Source organism: Mixophyes fleayi, chromosome 7 (assembly GCF_038048845.1).
Source record: "Mixophyes fleayi isolate aMixFle1 chromosome 7, aMixFle1.hap1, whole genome shotgun sequence".
NCBI classification, from domain to species: Eukaryota; Metazoa; Chordata; class Amphibia; order Anura; family Limnodynastidae; genus Mixophyes; species Mixophyes fleayi.
In genome coordinates this window covers 18941284-18960431 of record NC_134408.1, presented here as the reverse complement: position 1 = coordinate 18960431, position 19148 = coordinate 18941284, and the positions used below count along the sequence as shown (strand labels likewise).

Below are 19148 nucleotides of genomic sequence, written 5' to 3'. Positions count from 1 at the left end.
CCACGCCCCGAGACGACGTTGGGACAAAGGTGGTATAATCATGAATAGCTGCTAATTGAGCACAAAAAAAAAAAAAAAAAAAAAAAAAATGTCATTACTCCCTCATCTGAGAACAAAAGTCAACTCAGACTGGAGCTTCATGTGAACACCGCCCACTCCCAATGTGGTAACCAGAGGTGAAAAATAAGATATCAGCTACACTCCAAGCCTATACAACAGAGGAAATATACAGGACACAATTTAAAGGCGAGAGATGCAGAAATAACCTTTAAAATTAAGTAGAATAATGGGATCCAGGAAATAAAATAAATAAAAGTTTATTTGGGGGGGGGGGGTGAATTGACTCATTCTAAAAATATGATGAGAGGCCATAAACTGAATGCACAATTATGTGTGTGTCATGTCATGCACTTACCCATTCAGTGTTAAGTCCCCTGCATACCCAGCCGATAAGATCCACCGGGAGGGTCCAAAGCTTCCCTATATATTGTTTTCCTGCCCCGAATACCTCCCTCCCACTCTGTTATAGAGGATGCACAGTAGGCAGGAGAGCATTGCAGTCAGCGACTAGTAAGCATATGGTGCCACCACTGATCGGCCACGGATCACTGCCCCTTTCGAAGCAACCTGACTCTTTTTGTCTTCCTGTCTTATTGTGTGGGGGACCCTTTGACCTGCTTTGTGTGAGCACGTCATTGTGGAGTCCAGAACAGGTGTAGTCAATCTGACGCCAGAGTTTACTACCGACCAATCGTAAAGGATTATATCCTGGATCCAGTGGCTTGTGCCGGATGGCCTTACACTGTTTGGTCTTGCAAATTGTTTCACTGCCTGCTCTGCTTTAGTTGCGTCTCTCTCTCTCTCTCTCTCTCTCTCTCTCTCTCTCTCTCTCTCTCTCTCTCTCTCTCAAATAAACTGTGACATTTTGCCAAATTTAATCTCATGACGTGTGGTTATTTTATGATATTAATACAGTAATATAGGTATGAACATTCGAAGGAGGTTGGGTGCACGAATAGTGGGACATCAACACTGTGCAGTTTATGCTTTTTCACATGTAGGATATTTCTTGCTAAATTGTATCTAATTAAGCAATTAATGTAATGAAATGTCATTTTGTGTGAAATTAGGGAATTAAAATAAATCAAAAACAAGTTATTTGCGGCTCCACACAAGCTAGGAAGAGGAGGGACACAGTACTCAAAAAGGGACATTGCTAAGGGGGGGTATGTGGGGAGGATGCACATAAAGGGGGGGGGGGGGGTTAGACTGTCAGTGAATGAAGCAATAGGTCCACTTTTGCAGAAATTGATAAACCTAGTTGTCTTCAGCAGTAATCATCCTCTCATATCGTGCTTGGAACTCTTGTTCTCAAATGTTTCTTAGAAATTCAAGGCTTTCATTCTTTTCCAACAGTACTTCTTGCTGCAATTAAGATGTGAGTCCCAGATCTCTACAATGACGCAGGATCACCTGTTTCTAGATGCAGTAAAGCAAACAAGGGCTGATACTATTGTCACTTCAGACATAAGATAGAATACCTTTTTTCCAAAGTCTTGTCATACTAAATAAGATACATAGACAGTGCTTTTTTTTGTAAGAATAAAGGTGCCGGAACTCACCTCTTTCTGCCCCCTCATTTTCTGTAGCCCCCTCTTTCTCCCCCCTCTTTTTTCTGTAGCCCCCTCTTTCTCCCCCCTCTTTTTTCTGTAGCCCTCTCTTTCTGCCCCCTCGTTTTTCTGTAGCCCTCTCTTTCTGCCCCCTAGTTTTTGTGTAGTCCTCTCTTTCTGCATCCCTCGTTTTTCTGTAGCCCTCTCTTTCTGTACCCCTCTCTTTCTGGCCCCCTTGTTTTTCTGTACCCCTCTCTTTCTGCATCCCTCGTTTTTCTGTAGCCCTCTCTTTCTGCCCCCTAGTTTTTCTGTAGCCCTCTCTTTCTGCCCCCTAGTTTTTGTGTAGTCCTCTCTTTCTGCATCCCTCGTTTTTCTGTAGCCCTCTCTTTCTGTACCCCTCTCTTTCTGGCCCCCTTGTTTTTCTGTACCCCTCTCTTTCTGGCCCCCTTGTTTTTCTGTACCCCTCTCTTTCTGCATCCCTCATTTTTCTGTAGCCCTCTCTTTCTGCCCCCTCGTTTTTCTGTAGCCCTCTCTTTCTGCCCCCTAGTTTTTCTGTAGCCCTCTCTTTCTGCCCCCTAGTTTTTGTGTAGTCCTCTCTTTCTGGCCCCCTTGTTTTTCTGTACCCCTCTTTCTGCATCCCTCGTTTTTCTGTAGCCCTCTCTTTCTGCCCCCTAGTTTTTGTGTAGTCCTCTCTTTCTGCCCCCCCCCCTCGTTTTTCTGTAGCCCTCTCTTTCTGCCCCCTCGTTTTTGTGTAGTCCTCTCTTTCTGCCCCCCTCGTTTTTCTGTAGCCCTCTCTTTCTGCCCCCTCATTTTTGTGTAGTCCTCTCTTTCTGCCCCCTCGTTTTTGTGTAGTCCTCGCTTTCTGCCCCCCCTCGTTTTTCTGTAGTCCTCTCTTTCTGCCCCCTAGTTTTTGTATAGTCCTCTCTTTCTGCCCCCCATGTTTTTCTGTAGTCCTCTCTTTCTGCCCCCTAGTTTTTGTATAGTCCTCTCTTTCTGCCCCCCTCGTTTTTCTGTAGTCCTCTCTTTCTGCCCCCTAGTTTTTGTGTAGCCCTCTCTTTCTGCCCCCTCGTTTTTCTGTAGCCCTCTCTTTCTGCCCCCTAGTTTTTGTGTAGCCCTCTCTTTCTGCCCCCTCGTTTTTCTGTAGCCCTCTCTTTCTGCTCCCTAGTTTTTGTGTAGTCCTCTCTTTCTGCCCCCCTCCTTTTTCTGTACCCCTCTCTTTCTTCGCCCCTCCCCCGCTTTCTGTAGTCTGTATTTACCTTCTATGCTTCATTTCTCGCTTCTCTGCTTGTTCGCGGCTCCTCTCACTGACAGCGTCGTGACGTCACGACACTGCCGGAGACGGAAGCAGGACACACAATAAGACGCGGTGCTGCACTGTAGCAGCACCGCAGAGATAACAAATGAAATGTTAAAAAGTTAATTAAACTTTGAAAACCCGTGGAAAATAGGTGCCGGATGGCGTTCTGTGCATTCTATGACAAAAAAGCCCTGTATATACATATAGATATTATGTCCCCAAATTCCCTCCGAGACCTAAATGCTGGTTCCAGCACAACAAAAGGTTTCCAGCTGCTTATGATGAGCTATAGATGTTCCTGGGCCAGTACACTGCTTTTTCCCATTGTTTACCATGATATGCCGTTTTATAGGGTAAAATCATTATGCTGCACATGACAACTTACTGAAATAACTCCTGATGCCTGAAATAGGATTTCGCCTGAAATCTCCTATTGATAACTCAGAAACATACTGTTGCAGTCACTGGACAGTTTTCACAGGTTATGGATAACTGACCTTCCTTAGCAACATCTGTAACTGTGTAAACAATCACTGCAGTCCACAGTCCTCGTCTAGAAATGCATTACTAACACCAGTGTTGCAACATGGGCCACAGGGTTGGTGACTGGGACTCGATTTCTATGGGCAACCCCCATATGCATTGAGTCTCATTGGTAGTAACGGATTAGCATTGTTTTACTTCCAAAAGACACAATGATCAGGAAAGGGAGACATAAAAGACCATGGGGAGCTAAGAATCAGGGCACAGAAGGGCCAACATGGGACAAATAATTAAGGCAAACAGGAGGCAATGTGGTTCCAAAAAGGGCGATCAACACAAGTTACAGGAAGGATGGGGGGGATTAAAAATTATTAGAGCCAAGCTGGACACACATGAGATAAGGCAGATATTACATGCACGAAAGAGCCCTGAACTCCTTGGAAAACTCAGTGGGAGGAAAACGCGTTAGTGTGATGCCATTATGTTTTATATGTGTATGTATTCTTGTGGTGTTAGACATTAGATAGGGGACTGGGAGTAACGTCCAGGGTGTTGACGTGGGCAACAATTTCAGATTCTGCATCAGGACTATATTAATGTCACTCATTACTACAAAGGTTTACAGAGAAACTATTGTTTACAACACTGTAACATAAAATTCTTTCAGGGCCCTCCTGTCAATCTTACTTATGTGAGATAACAACAGCCTGGAGCTTTGGCCTCTGGACAAAGAATTGTCTCCCATTATTGGCAGCATGGCGTGATGTCATTAGCAGTGTGACTGGTTCTGGAGGTCTGGTAACATGTTAAGCAGTCACAACTCTCTATATTCCCTCATGGCAATGTAGCTCATATACATAGGTATAGCATAAAGTGATGCCTTCCTCTGTATTAGGCATAATTATACAAAAAAACCTTTTTGAGGATAGCGTGGCTTTAATATATTAAGAGAAAGCCTCAGTTTTATCTGCAGTTTATCTCTTCCTATGGATAGCTGTCTCCAGGGACACAAACAGGCTTTTAGTCTTTGGACGCGAGCATGTTATCTTTGATCGGCTGCCTATACAAGTGTGGGAATGGGAAGTGACCTTGCTAGACATGTCTGTCTTCTGCTCTACAGAACGGCCAACATGTGTTCCCCAGAGGCTGCTGGGATGCAAATGAATTATGGGAAAGAATGCTCACTGTGCCTTTTAACCCTATGACTGTAGTAACCTAGAATTGCTCTGGCTGTTTTCAGTTAATCTCCTGTGCCAGCCACAGGATTTATATTAATAGGGGCACTAGACAACTTTTCTGTGCTGCCCCTTGTGGCGAGATCTGGGATCTGTAACTATAGGTAATAACTCACCTTTTCTCCCACTTGTAGGGGGAAAGTGGGGCATTGCATGTGTCATTTGACTTTGTTATTGTTATTTGGCATTTATTCTTAAATGTGGTCAGGTGGATTCTGGGAAATGCTGGAAGAGTCCCTGTCACATGTTACTCAGAGAGGCAGCAGTACCGTGTCCCACCAGGAGACAGGAAGTCCTGATCAGCTGGCAGACGGATTCTGGGGAATAGTAATGGAAGGGTGAAACTAGTTAACATAAATGGGGTGCCGTTGTTCCGGGCTGTTGCCAGCTAGACAGTGTGGAGACATACTTGCAGGAAGTCCTGTGGGTGTGAGGATTTGGGAAAGGACAGCCTGCTAAAAGCCTCATTATGACAGCTGCCAACCCCCATTGGATCCCCTACTTAAGCCCCCCTGTGAACGTCCTGTCATCACTGTTAGAGATCACTGAAACCCCATTAGTCCTGGTACTTAGTGCGTCTGCTGGAGCAGGAAGACCTTGGGCTTGATCTCTAGTATGCTGGTAAAGGGAAGCATATTGAGCCAAATGTTCGGGACTAAGGGATTGAGAACTAAGGTGACTGCAGTCCTTGGGCTATGGGGTAAGGAACAGTGAGTGTGGAAAACCTGCCTGGCAATGTTGTTGCCTGAGAGTGACTTATAACCCCTAAAAGGTACCGGGTACTATCACGTGGCACATAAGGTAACTCCAGGGGAGGTCATCCAACATTAAGTCGATGCAAATGGACCAAAACTAAACCCAGAATCCTCACATCCCTCCCCACCAATCTCCGCCATCCCAGTTACATGGTACAACCACCAAATAAATACGTGGAAATAATTCAGGATTCGTGTGGTCAAATAAAATTCCAAAGATCATTTTCATTCTCCTTATATAAAGTGAAGTGACTGCTCGTAAGTAATCACCTTCTATTACCATGATAGCTAAACTAACTACTTCATCAGTGCCTCACTCTGGAGCCAGCAGTTGCCCACCTATAGTGCTCCAATCCAATTAGCTAACGTGGCATCAAAACCAGAGCTTAATTACATACTGCAAGCTGGTTTCAGCCTCCAGAGCTGCACGAGTCTCATCCATTTCTTAACGCTACCCCTGACCAGTGACGGATGTGAGACAGCACCTTACATAGTCACCAAGCACACAATGCTGACACCACCCGGCTGTACGTGCAGCCAGGACGTAGCACTGATTGGCTGCAAGATGTAGGAAAATCAGAGGCAGAGGGAAAAGCTGGTGTGACAATGATGTTAATGTACATAGTTGTCCAAAGTCGCAAATGTGCATTAAACTTATAACAGCCAATCAGCAATTAGCCTTATCTAGATTTTGATTTCTCTTACTATAGAACTGTCAATGTGCCATTATTAGTTTTATATATAGATCAAGGTTAGTGAGTTATGGGGCTTACAGTAGAGATGCTCAGGCTCGGTTTTCTGAAAACTGTTCTGTTCAAAACCAATTCCTTAATTATAGCCATGGAGCCAGACACGTGATATAAACTTTTAAACTGTTTATTGCAGAGATAGTATAGTCCAGAGTAGGCAAAATAAACAGTAAACAGTTCAGGCTGAATGAAACAAAAGGACTTCCAGATCTTGGCAAACAACAGGTAAATAATAATGAAATGCAGCAAATAACTTAACTGAAACCAGTTTGCAGTAGTAGCCAGAAACATGCAGGTAATCCAGGAACAGAGACACATGAGCAGGCTAGGAACTTCAATGACCAGCAAAGGATTCTGGAAAAGGCAGGCATATATAGGCCAAGACAGGTGTGGATAATTAACTAGCAGTGCTAGTTAACCCCTGATAGTAGGAAAGGCCGAACAGCAGCACCTCTGGAGAATCACAGGTACTGCAGGGTAATATGCACACAGGGAAACAAGGCAAATAATAACACAGGGTAAAATGCACACAAAGATACAAGGCAGATCATAACACATTCATGTAAAACACGATACTGTATATGCTGTTTAGATTGTTTCAACGCGTTCCCCATTGAAGTTACATATACAAGGAGACGGGCTCCTTCTAGATCTTGCGATGTAGGTAAAAAGTTCTCCCTATCATCAAACATGGAGCGTGTGGAACTCATGAATAACACAGCGACTGCTCGGGGCCGGGCTACAAACTTAGTTTCACCACATGATTTTATAGAGATTTCAAATTCCCTTTGCAGCGTATAATCCCCTCTACTCATGTGTTATCATTAGATCACACGTTTACAGTAAATGCTAATGTGCATGTCAGATGTACCTACAAGCTTGGCCTTTGAATAATTTAAAAGGATGCAACCCACGAAACCAGCATGGATTAACTTATTCTTCTCCAAAACCACAGACTTGGTTCAACCGGTGCATGTGCAATTAGAGGAAAGCTTTGCCCTTCAAGAGTTAAAACTCAGACACATTAGATTGTTGATTATAACTCACTGCTACTTACAGCAATGGCGGCCACAATGCTCAATTTTCTCATCGGTTGTCAAATTGGATGAGATCTGGCAGTATAGTGCAAGATCGAAACATCCGGATATCGTCTGACAACACCAGGGGGTAAATGTATCAAGGTGCGATTTGGCAAATCCAGCGATTTTCTCGGGAGAGTTGAAACTCGCTGATGTATGACGCTGAGATTTCATGGAAAATCGCCCGAGTTGTGTTTCTGTCAAAATCGATAATTCCAAAATCGATAGAGATCAAACTCCCGACTGTTTGCCACTCTAGCTATACAAGTCTCAAATGTATGAGGCTGCGATTAAGCAAACTCTCCTGAGTTTGCTTTGAAAATCGCCAGATACAACACGCTGCATCCTAGCAGCGTGATTAGCAAACACATCACTGTTACACTGCCCTGTCTATACAGCCGGAGGTCCCGGCAGCTGTAAAAAGTTTAAAAATAGTTAAAGATTAAAAAAACAAAGCGTGGGGTCCCCCTGTTCGAGCACTATTAACCCTAGTACTGCCAGCCGACTGCTGGTTATGTGGAAATCGGGGGTAAGAATTGTGTAGGGTCCCCCTGATTTTCACATAACCAGCACTAGGCAAACCAGCCTGGGGTGGGTGGCACTATAGCAGGGGGACACGCGGCAGGGGTCCCCCTGCCATAATGACTAACCAACCCCAGGCTGTTCAGCGCTGGGCTGGATTCCCTAGGGAGTGGGGTCCGCCGAAAAAAACGAGCGGGCCCCCCTCTAGGGACACCCAGCCCAGTGCTGAAAGCACTAGGGCTCTTCCTACACCCCTGGGCGGTGGGTGTAGGGTAATAATGGCGAAAATTCAGTAAAAAAAAACAAACAGACGCCAATTTGTTTTGTGGAACTACAAGTACCAGTCAGCCCGGGCTGCCATAACCAATGTGGGCATGCTGATGCTTGTATAACTACAAGCACCAGCATACCCATGGCAGCCAGGGCATGCTGGCACTTGGAGAACCACAAGTGCCAACATGCCCTGACACCCAGGGCTGGCTGAGACCTGTAGTTCCACAAACAAAAAATTAAATAAACCACCACACCCTGTTTACAACCACACACTTTTGTTAAAAATAAAAAAAACCTCAATAAAAACAATACACACCCTCATCAATACCACATATATTTATTAAAAATAAGAAAACCCCAAAATACACACCAAAGAGATTTCTTCTTCTTTCGTCAGCAGCTTTGAATCAAAAAAATGCTTGAACCATGTCCAAATATTTTGTAATTCCAAAGTGCAGCTTGAAATGTCCCAAATAAATTGAAATTCCAAAGTCCCTGCTTGTAAATATCTTCTGTTCTTCTTGGCCAAAAAGGCCCCCTTGTTGCTTGCAGTTTTCTTTTCTTCAGCCCAGGAGGGGCCCCATATTTGTAATCCAAATCATGCTTGAAAAAATATATACCCAGTATACAGATGACGCAAACTTCTGCTTGTACAGTGTACAATCAGATCGACGTTACTGAATTTAATCCAGTCGCGAGGTCTATTTATAGTCTGTGGGGAATCCCCATGACAGTGTGGGAAATCCCCATAGATTTGCCGCGATTTTTAAAATGCTGAAAAACACTGAAAAAAATCGGACCTTGATACATTTACCTCCAAGACTATTCGTGTTGCCTATACCAATCAGATTCTAGCTGTCATTGTACTGATTGGCTGCCCTTATAGTGATCCTGAATCTGTACCTGAATCCTCATCCCTCTGCAGGTAACGGCATTAAGTAGTAAATGTTATCATGGAAAGGAGAGCAGCTGTACAATGTACCCCCAAAGATTGTGCATGTCTATGGAGGACTGATGACAATCTTCATCTGCAAATTTGCAGATTCAATATAAAAGAGCTAATTCTGTAGTTTGTAATAAAGTGTCTCAGTGTTATAACTCCCACATACCCGGACACCGCGTGTTCCTTGCCAAGTTGTAAAGAATTGCCATTTGCACGGACCATTTAACCGATGTGAGAAGTAGATAAAGCCAAGGATGGGGGCTGATTTACATCCTAATTTTTGTCTTTTTCCATTATTTCATCAGGTAAGGTTTTACAAAATTAAATGAAAGCTTCTACAAAGAATTTGTCAACGGAACTTTTTTTTTTTTTTTTTGTTAATGAGTTTTCCAAACTTGTCTGATGGAGTCCGTGAGGTGAGTCTGCAGGAAATGTAATTCCTATACTGATTCATTTATTTATTACTGTTTCTTCAATGTGGAGGTTGCACAGACTGTACCATGTTCCGATACTGAATGAGGGGGGCTTATATTAAGATCACTGAAAGATCTAACTCAGTTCCTCAGCATACACATTCATTGATCTTGTTATAAATTATAATTAGCAAACCAGTTATTCCATTTCACTCCTAGGAAACTGAAAGGGACATGACACCATTTTAGCACAGCTGAAGGGGTTAAAAACAGAGACAAGGATAGGTGATATTATGTGTACTATCTTCTCCTTAAAACTACTATTGTAGGGAACATCTTTCTTTTTAAACTACTAGAATGCCTGCTGTATCTGCCGCCTCTTTCTTGTCTACATGTGGAGGCCAATGACATCATGCAGAAAATAACAAATAGCAATTATGATAGATATTCCTCCCTTTAAATAACGTGGTCAGAACCTACCCCTCCCATTGCGCTACAGAGCACTGAGCGGCTGGCTGAATCGCATTGAACTACAAGTCCTTCTACTTCTGTTGCACAGAAAATCGCTGTCGCTTCGGTGTCAGTTATGGTCATACATAGCTGTGAAATAACAGTGTGGCCATTTGCTAGACGAGCCACTAGAGGGCTGTATGCTACATGTTTTTTAAATTGTTCGAAGTCCATCTTTATATTTAATGTGATTTTCTAGCTGGCATGCCTTGACAAGGGTTTATTTATACTTTGAATTTTGTAGTAGCACACAGACCATGAACGAAGCAAAAAAATGTACAATGCTTGCCACATCTTGTTCATAATATGGATGGGATGACGCTGTAAATAACACACAACCAAATGGGGCTTGTTTTTTCCTGATTTCGTGATTCTATATTTTGGGAGGTCTGCTTGCTTTTGAGGCAGTCTTGTTTCCTTTCTGACCTCTGCTGGCCTGTGTATATCACCCCTCTGCCGTTATGGTGCCCATGGCTGTGCCAGATCTCACAGGGGGCTAATTATTGAGCCATAGACAATGCGGAAACTGCTTTATCCTCATGGTTTAAGCATTTTTAAGTATCACCTGTATCTAACACAAGTCTCACGCAGGAGATATCATAGATAGCTCCCACATTAGGCTAAATCTCGCCTTAAATCGAAATCCCCGTAATTTTCAACGGGGACTACGGTCTGGGGCAATTTAACAAGCTCCAGAAAGCCTAGCTTCTCAGAGCCTGACCCCGATGTCTGACGTCTTCTGAAGATGGCGTTAGCTGTTCTACCCTATGGGGAGGGAATCGCAGGGGAGGAATCTTCGGATCTCCCCTCCGTAAAGTCACACATGTGCAGTAAAGACTCCGGGTCAGAACCCAGAGATGTTACGTTAGTAAAGTCATCGGTGTGACAGCCTCCTATCGGATGCACTGTTCCAGGATCATTTTGTAATAAATGGCCGCAAAGTATCATTGTGATGATATTTAATGGGGGGCCTATTCATACATAGGCCCCCCAGTCTGGTACGTCAGTGTCTACTGCAGGAACTGGAAGAGGAGGTTCACAAGCCCCTGACCAGTGGCAGAATCCGCCATAAACTAGAAGTTCTCCGATTGGGCCAAACATTTTGTCCTTTTAATCTACATTTTTCCTTAGAGATAAAATATTCTGTTTCCAAGGATATGAAACAGAGGAACTAAATGATCCCTGTAATCCCATATCACAGTGCACCTGTCTCCTACAGTGGGGGTGGCCATTTTGTGGGCTGAACCAATTTTCAGTCAAATACAGCCTCTTGCTAGTGAGCAGTCCCAGTCCCTTATGAATATTGGGCATGAGCTGCCTCAGTGATGTCACTGGTTCTGTCAATTGTAAGCTACACAATAAAAGCGAGTGTCTGATTGGTTGATGTGGTTTAGAGCATATGTGACACCAAACTGCAATGTTAGTAAGTGAGCCGTACTGTGTGTAGGTGACAGGTGCTCATTAATGAGCAATGAAAAGAAAATGTGTATTAAATCAGCATAATCCAATCCAATACATAGCGGGCATATATAAAGAAAATGGAAGGCTTTAGTCTGAAAGCAGATATCTGGTTTACATTTTAACAAGTGCCTAATAAGTTTGCTACGCTGACTGTCCACTTGCAATTACTAAATTACTAAATAAATGACAGCTAGAATCTGATTGGTTGCTATAGACAACATCTCCACTTTTTCAAACCCGCAGTTTAGTAACTATACCCCTATGTATGCAATCCTATTTGATCAGACTTTTGGAACAAATAACACTGGGATGATTATATAAGTTTTTTTCAGAGATATTCATAAACATTATACTTTGACCACTCCTCCTCATAGCTATATGAAAGCACTGCGATGGAGATCAGATATAAAACGTTAATATGGATTAATGCGGAAAGACTACACATCTTATTTTAGCCAAAAGTACACTTGCACCAAATGAAACAAATGATGTCACCTAATATATATATATATATATATATATATATATATATATATATATATATATATATATAATTATATAGGAGCCTTTATAAAAGAAATTCGCACTTCCATACACTGCTATTGGTGAAATTTACCATGCTGAAATGCTTTCAGCATGTGAAGCAATTCTGCTTATAGTCCATATGAAGTATTTTAATGTTCAGGTAAAAAGGACAGTAATCGTACACATGATTGTTTTAGAAATGAAAGGTAACAGGATTTGAAGATTTCAAGGTAGTCACAAATGTGTTCTAAAGCAACGGTGACATCTAGTGGTTAGAAACCATTGTTACATGGCAGAATGGACCGATTTAAATTGATTCGAGGGTACTATGCCTATATGTTTAATCAGTGTTACTAAAATATAATAAATGTAAATATATAAGTGTCCACCTCTATGTATTTAGATATCTGCTAACATTTAATAAAGCACAACTATATATTGTGTTATTTTTCATTAAGGGGTCTCAGATAAATGAAAGATTGATTAGGGACTAAAAATGGATATACACACTATACAGAGCTGGATTAAGGCTCTGAGGGGCCCGGTGCCCTTATGACAAGGGAGCCCCTATGGGGTAACATGGTTATCATTTTAGACAAATGTTATACAAATACACAGGCAATACTGTGAGCACTACTGTTAGGTGCACCCAGTTCTGCCTTCATGAACAGTACACTGTGAAGCGGGACATACCTCAAAACTGTCCTTGTAGTCGGACCAAATCCTGACTAAGTGAGACAGTCACCCAAATCCGGGACTGCCCCACCAGATTCAGGACAGTTGGCAGGCTGTCCTGCTCTCTCCTACCTGTTCTCGTCACTTTCACCACCTGTGGCTTCTGGTGTCTGTAGATCAGTTGCTGCTTGTGTGGATCCTGGAATGTTGGAGGGCCTATTTGGAAACCAAACTGGGTACATGAAAGTTAGAAAACTCCAACCATCCCCGGCCTTAAATCAATCACACCCACGTTTAATAAATAGGCCTCTCTCCAGCCCCGACATTAAAATAATAGTATTCACATTTGATAAATATATATTTTTTTCTTCCTCCAAACAGCCCCAGCGATAAATGAATAGCATTTACGTTTATTAAATATAACCGTTTCCCACAACCATTATTGGTATTAAATAATTATTTTTCACATTTAATAATGTGAAAATCAGCCCCATATTCAATTAATACCCCAAACCAACCCAGAATTAAATTAAAGGTCCCATCACCTCACCTTAAATTAATAGGCCCCACTATTAAATTAACCCCCGCCCCGTCAATAAATGATTAGCATTTACATTTAGTAAATATACTATTAAATTAAATAGCCCCACCAATAAATTAAATTGACTCCTGGGCCATTAATTTAAAATTTCCAGCACTTCTAAGCCCATCACTGTCCTAAGACCTTTAGATTGCACCCTTAAATTAAGTCTGGAGAGTAAGAGGACTTCAGGCCTTTCTTTGTTCCTTGTGTGACATTTAAACAGTTTAGTATTTTCTATACATTGGCTTTTGTACGCAGATATTCTTCCTATATAAGATTGGCTTAGATGGCACTAAAGATGCCCGATATAAAGACATACCTGGCACCTGATCACCACCAAATAAGAGTATCCGTAAAAATCAGTACATTTCGCATGTATGGAATATTAGGCATCATGCTGGCGACTGGACACAGAACCAGAACACTTGTTCCCTACGTTCACAGAAGTTATGGCGGCTGCTGGTTCTACCGAACAGGCCACAGAGATCGCCGAAGGAAGATCAGAGATGTCAAGAGAAGACAGTTGAACTCTCTGAGCCTCTACAGAGACGTTGTTCTGGTAGATCTCCAAAACAACCGTGTCTTCGGTGTGATGACACTCATCCCTACCACGTTGTACTCTCCAACGTCACTGTTTTACCTTCGTGAGAAGATGACTATGTCCGAGGTAGAGTCCAGCTCTGACCCAATGTACAGCCACCACTAACTGACGCCCGCATGCCACTGTATCACAGATGTTTTTTTTCAAATCATTCCAGCACAAGTCTGTCATTGGTTTCAGACAGGGACTTGTATACAGCATCACTTACTGTAACTCCCGGTGTCTGTACTCCATTGTTGTGGGTGCAAGCAGGATGTCTCACAGCAAACCAGGATTACAATCTAAGGTAAGGTTACACCTTTGAACGCGGTTATGATTGGGGTGATGGTTATGATAAGGATTTCATTAAAAAGTAGATTTAAGTTAAAGATTGGGAGGGGGGGGGGGGGTCAGCATATTTATTTATTTATTTTACTCAAAATAGCATTTAGAAATTTAATTTATACAAAATCTAATACTTAAGTCAAGTAGGGTCTTCGTCTTCCTATAAACCCCAGGAATTAAGTTATAGTAATTTTGAGACCACCGCAACGAGATTTAATTTTTGAGGATAACATTTGACAGAAACAAATATACATAATGTTTATTTTAAAAAAAAAAATGTATTTTCAACCAGAGAGCCAATTACAGGTCCCCCCTGTTGCCAACATTTTAGATTCAATGTAACCTGGATCTAAGAGCAGCTGAGATTTAGCCACTCGTTTAATGCAGGTTACACCGGATCTGTCTGTACTGACAGGCAAGGATGACCACGCTTTCCTACATTGAGGTAAATCCCAGATAATGGTACTGTTGAACTGTGAGGGGATTTCTTATCAGACCCCATCGTGAACCTTATTGATTTGATGGTTCAAACCAAATTAATGGATGGAAAAATAACTAGCCAATGGCTTCACTTGATTTGATAAATGATACTCAGGGAATTCAGACATCTCCTGAAGTGACAGTTATAGAATCTAGAGTTTGTTATACTCATTGTCATCACATTTGGGGGTAAATGTATCAAGGTGCGATTTTGCAAATCCAGCTATTTTCTCAGGAGAGCTGAAACTCGTTGATGTATGAAGCTGAGATTTCATGTGAAATCGCCAGAATTGTGTTTCTGTCAAAATCGCTATTTCCAAAATTTATAGAGATTAAACTCCCGACTGTTTGCCACTCTGGCTAAACAAGTCTCAAACGTATGAAGCTGCGATTAAGCAAACTCTCCTGAGTTTGCTTTAAAAATCGCTACGTACAACACGCTGCATCCTAGCAGCGTGATTAATAACACATTACTGTTACAATGCCCTATACAGCTGCCATATGTTTAAAAATAGATAAATGTTCAAAAAAAAAAAAGCGTGGGGTCCCCCGCCCAAGCACTATTAACCCTAGTGCTGCCAGCCTACTGCTGGTTGTGTGAAAATTAGGGGGAAAATCTGAGTGGGGTCCCCCCCGAATGTCACATAACCAGCGCTAGGCAAACCAGCTGGAGTGGGTGGCACTATTGCAGGGGGACACACAGCAGGGATCTCCCTGCCATAATGACAAACCAACCCTAGGGAGTGGGGTCCGCCGGAAAAAAACGAGCGGGCCCCCCCTCTAGGAATAACCAGCATCATGTACATATATGCTATATTACTTTAATGTATACATTAAGGTTTATCGAAAATGGATATGAAATTTTATACCACTGTGTAGCACAAAAATTACGGGGGTTGGGCGTATGTATATAGTCAATATACAGTAAGGGGGCGTGCCAAGCCCAAGCACACACACGCATCAACACCTGATACAAGCTTTGGCCATCTGAAAGGTACGAGTTTTTCTTTCATATCGCTTGGACCAGCTACAGATCTGGCGTAAGTACAGATTACTAGTGATGATCGGTCGCGTATGCATGCTATAACATGTGTTTGCAAACAGCAGCAGCTGTAAAAATGCATTCTATGTACAGACATTAATAACATCCTAATAAACGTAGTTTATTGGAAACAAAAACAGCAAAAAAAATATTTTTTGTTTTGTCAATAATAACTATATTAACAGGTGACGTTAATTGAATTTGTTTTTTCTTTATGTGCATAGTGCATTATGTACTATATATTCCACATTTGTATTGGCCATACCTGCAGTGCTTTGTCCGCCAGAGCAGAGCGGACCTACACCTGTATTCAACAAGAGACGTTTCTTAAGATCGGCTCCTTGTTAAATGTGGACGTGCGTATACCCATAATATAGACATGTAGGGTCTGATTCATTAAGGAAAGTAAGGTAAAGAAATGAGTAAGTGTTCTCTTGGACAAAACCATGTTACAATGCAAGGGGTGCAAATTAGTTTATTATTTTGCACATAAGTTAAATACTGGCTGTTATTTCACGCAGCACACAAATACTTGATAGCTTTATTTGTCCACTTAAATTTAAAGTTCATCTAGGACATGCCCTACCCCCAACTTTAAATCTGCCATCACCTTTTAAATGTACATCCCCCTCCAATGCAACATGGTGTTGCCAGGGTGAAAAGTTACTCATTTTATTTGCTTTACTTTCTTTAATGAATCAGGCCCTACATGTCTATATTCAATATTAAACACCACAGAAGAGTAAACATCTCTATTTAATCCTTTACAGCCATATAAATCCTACCTACACGTGGGTCTTCATTGTTAAGGAAATATCCTAGTCTGTGATTGGTTCATATGAGTAACATTAACACACGCTAAAGCAGGGACAAGCAGTTCCTTATTTTGCATAATATTATTGCATACAGCTCATTGGAGGCAGCATTCTAGGCAAAACTAATGTAAATAAATGTGAGTTCACAACAGTTTGACTTTACAGCTCTTTTGTGTAACGTAATCCTTATCCAGATATAGCTATGTTGTATTTTGCGAGGTCTTCTAAATGGATTTACTTGTGGACATTGATGGTACAGTCCAACACTACCTAATACCCCATTCATACTGCACCAAAATCCCGGGTTTTTGCCGGGGCGAGCTCAAACGACCCGGGTCTTGGTGCAGTATGAATGGTACAAGTCAAAAATCCCGGGTCTAAAAACCCGGGTCTTCAACCCGGGATTTATCAAGGGGTAATTCCCAGGTTGCCTGCACTATGAATGGTGCAACCCGGGTTTTTCAACCCGGGTTGCACAGAAAACAAGCTGATTGGCTGTCTGCCTGTCTCTGGAGGATGATGTCATCGGTGGGAGCCCGTGGAACCAGTCACCTTTCAATGGCATCACCATTTTTCAGCCAATGAAAACTGCTCTGGTGATGACTCCCACAAATTGCCAGGGCACAGACATGTGCAGTATGAATGGGGTCAACCCGGGAAATTCCCGGGTCCGAGGTGCAGTTTGAATGGTGTTTCTGAGCTGGGACGCTCCGAGCCCCGGCAAAAACCCGGCTTGAAAAACCCGGGATATTGCCGGGGCGGCAGTATGAAAGCGGTATAAGAGAAAACTTTCACTGAACTGTTGTTTTACTCATGTGTTTAACTTTTCCAAGGATCCGTCATGCGGACCACCAGGACCAAAGAACACGTCTACAGATGTCCCGGCAGGGTCCAAAGTCGCCCAAACACCTGAGGCCACCCTGACCTGCGACCAAGCTACAGAAGACCGCCGATTCTTCAAAAACACCTTAAGAAAACATGGTCGCAAAAAACAACTTCCCCAGTTTATTACAGAAGATCTTTTGTTTGAGGACATGCTGTCAGAAAAACCTGTCTTGAAGAGTATTTCACAACAGAGGTCCATGGAGTACTGGGAGAAAGCTGCGGCCATATTGCCCCCCTATATGGGTCCTCCCCCAGCAAAAGGCTGAGCATCACATGATCAAGAGTCTAATGTCTGTCAATCGGGCTCTAGTGAAGTAAACAGATTATATGTAGCATCACAGGTGGTCAACTTCATTGAGTTAGTTCAACATCATTTTGGAGTTCAAGCAATCCTACGTGACTTTGGGTAAAGATATAGGTAATTTCAGAACATAGAACAGCCTTTGGCATTCCGCTAGATAACTTATGAGAGTTGTAGAAACAACGAGAGAGTCTGAGGTTGCTCTTGCTCCATTCACTCGATCAGTCTAGTTCAAAATACAATATGTTATAGACAACACAATTAGTTGCTTAATGACAATACAAACGCTAATTGAGACTGAGAGAGGAACGCTACAATGGCTACAACTTCTAACAAGTAGGAGAAAGAGAACAGTAAGGTCTAATGCTCCTAATCATCGTTAATGATCTGCTATAATGGACTAAAAACTGCACCGACCCCAGTTCATATACAACGCAATTTAGCACACCAGGGGGTAAATGTATCAATCTGCGGGTTCTTCAACACCCGCGTGTTCAGCCTCTTCCGCAATTAAATTTCAAGCGGCGCTGCATTGTAAAGGGTTAACTTCCCTTTACAATGCAGCGCCGCTTGAAATTTAATCGCGGAAGAGGCTGAACACGCGGGTGTTGAAGAACCCGCAGATTGATACATTTACCCCCAGATCATAGCCGATCTTTACTGGAGCGCAATTGCACACATGTACATAACGAGCCGGCCTTTAGGCTGTCAGACCGCCAGTCGGCTCGCAGTCTGGGCACACATACCAGTATTGGCACCAGCTGGCACCAAGTATCGCCATGTTACGAAACCCAACACACAAAGGGGTGTTTCTAGCATTTTAAAAGAGTCATGGTAGCAGTAAAGATTGAAAAGGTTTTGGGGAGTCTAAACCACTACTACACTTTAAGTGGAGCTGTTGTTCATTTAATATGCCTCCTACAAACACGACTTTCTCACTTTGGGTGGAGGGCAGGAGTTCCCAGAAAGGGGGATTCGCCTATTTGCTCAAGCGGGCGGGGATATATTTGGATAACTACAATTCTGCTTACTAGCTTTTACAAGATAAAGAACAATCTGTGTGGATGAGCCCTAAGAAAACCCTAAATCAGTTATTGTCCAAATAATTGTGACTTATTTTGGATTTGCACAAAACATATGATTCCTAGATAATATGGATAGTATTATTGATGTGGGACAAGTGTAGGACTATAGAGATATGCTAATGTGATGGGTCTAAACTCAAGTTACTTTGACCCATTTTTCATGCTCTCTACGAATTGGTAAAACCTATCTTGCTAGGGCTTGGCCAAGTCTGATAGGACAATGACTATGAGAACTCATTTACAAAACAAAAAATGGTGCGACTCAGTGAATGATGGGTCATCGCTGCACCTGGTTTTACACACTGCGCAGTTTACATTTACCTATTATATAGCTCGTGGATAGTTCTACCTCTGGTGTGGCGTAAGCATTTTGGCATTTTGTGTCCTTAAACAGCTCTGTGCTGCTCTACAAAACTTACAAGTGTTCTCCAACGACCTACCACAGCCTTCTTGGTAGCTCATTTTAACATTATTTCCGCAAAACAAGGTCTTGTTGTTATGA

At 42.4% G+C, this 19148-nt stretch overlaps 1 long non-coding RNA gene across 1 annotated transcript; it reads left to right on the top strand.

Moving 5' to 3' along the window:
- Positions 1 to 13884: 13884 nt before the first annotated feature.
- LOC142098634 (uncharacterized) lies at positions 13885 to 17598 on the top strand. The gene is made up of 2 exons (XR_012678367.1): positions 13885 to 14000; positions 17209 to 17598. It is a non-coding gene; the product is annotated as an uncharacterized LOC142098634 (long non-coding RNA).
- Positions 17599 to 19148: the final 1550 nt, after the last annotated feature.